Genomic DNA, 1,936 nt, shown 5'->3' with positions numbered 1-1,936 from the left:
AAACTAAGGGGTCGCCTCGATGAGTAAGAAACAGAGAGAAGGTTAGGGTATTGAGCTTCAGAACCTTTTTTGAAGATAAATGTACTAGGATTCGCCTGGATATAAGGATTCGACAAAGGAAGTCACTTCACATAAACAGAAATCGCATAAGTAAAGAGAGGTGTACGAAGAGCTTTAAGAGGAAAAGTTGTTTCATTAAAAAAGAGTCCGAAGGGAGGACTAGCCCTTACAAAAAAGAAGTTCATAAAAGCCCTAGACTACGGGGGAAGGGGTGTCAACGATGACCTCCTCGACTCGTTCCTCCGCAGATGTTCCAGCTGGAGGGGTAGGTGAAAGGTCTTCCACCGGAGGTAGCGGCTCAGTCGACACCACCGGACTCGCTATTGGAGGAGCCAACAGAGATGGATCAGCAGTCGCCGAAGGTGCGTCAGTCGCCGGCAGCGGATCTAGCACTGACTTAAGACCTCAACTCTCCGGGGTAAAGGCCGAGTCACAAGCCAACAGAAGGGCGTGGATTTCCAGCTGTGCTTCGCGGTAGCCCAGGCGATAGTCGCGCTCGCCGAGGTCCAGCAGGTACTTGTCTCCTTCTGGAGTCGCCAGCCACTCCTTTGCCAGCACCTCCTGACGAATTGCAACCGTCGACTTCACATCTGCTTCGAAGGCGGCCGACTTCTTGTAATCAACGACTTCAGTTGTAGCGATAGTCGCGACTTTGTCTCGCTCCACCTCCCATTGGCGAGTGATCCTCAACAGCTCGGTGATATGGACCTCCCTCGCCTTAGCGTAGACAGCCTGTTCTTCTTAGCGAGCCTCCTCCGTCTGGCGTAGGCGAGCGGCAAGGGAATGCATGGTAGCCTTAAGCGTCCGCATCGGCTTCCTCAGCTCCAACTGGAAGGTGAGGTTCTGAAAAAATAAAACGTGTTAAGCAGTAATTCGAGGAGAAAATGGAAGTCAAAAGGAAAGTTGAGAATACTTACCCGGTAGGACTGAGGCAAGGAGGGCTCCAGGATGTACTCATCCTGCTACTGACTCGCCGTCTCCAAATCCTTGGGGAGAAGAACGTGCTCGGCCCAGTTCTGGACCGAGTAGCTGCCCTACCAGATCTAGGCGTCCTCTTCGAGCTCTAAGCACAGCCGGATCTTCTTGGGGGGCGGTGTGTCCGACTGCTCCAGCGGACGCTTAGAGCTCGGGCTCTCTGTTAGGACCGGAAGCGGCAGCTTGGAAGGAGAAGCAACAGGAGACGGCGACAAGACCACCACGTTCCTTGGTGGAGGCAGAGTCACCCGGGGAGCCGGAGAAGGGAGAGAGGAAGAAGCTGTTGGAGTGCCTGTCGACCGCTACGACAGTCGGTGCCTCATTTTCTCAGTGCGGTCAGCCATCTGGGGTTGGAGCTTCAGCTTCTTCCGAGCTCGTGGAGTCGGAGTCGTAAGGACCTGCACAAAAGGCTAAAGGTTTAGTAGTCGAACCAAATGAAGAAGCCAGGAAAAGAAAAGTTATGAAAGGCAACCTGTGGTGGCCGCCCCAGTTGGTAAGAGGCCCCATTTCGCCATGGCTCGCACTCGAGACCAGTACTTGGCAGAATAAGGTCTCAAGCCCTTCAAGAACTCGGCGCCCTGGATCGTGTCCTGAGTGAAGACAGTGCGCCGGGAGCAGGGTTTGAAGAGAGCGGTCGGCCACATGGTAGGGAAGGTGAAGGTTGAAGGGGAAGGACAGACGAAGAAAAAATAGGGCTTCCAGTCTTTTATGGAATCTGGAAGATCCTCGAAAAGTTGGCGCCCAGGTTGGGCAAAGACTTGAAAAAAACCTGGGGAATGTGAGCCGACCTTGTTCATCGTGAACAGGCACTTGAAGAGATCCAGGTCGGGCTCACAAAGCCACCAGTGACACAGGGTGACGAAACAGGTGAGAAGGCGGTGCGACTTGGGTATTAATTGAC

This window comes from Ipomoea nil, unplaced genomic scaffold, assembly GCF_001879475.1.
Source record: "Ipomoea nil cultivar Tokyo-kokei standard unplaced genomic scaffold, Asagao_1.1 scaffold2396, whole genome shotgun sequence".
Taxonomy (NCBI): Eukaryota; Viridiplantae; Streptophyta; class Magnoliopsida; order Solanales; family Convolvulaceae; genus Ipomoea; species Ipomoea nil.
This window is presented reverse-complemented; position numbering follows the sequence as displayed.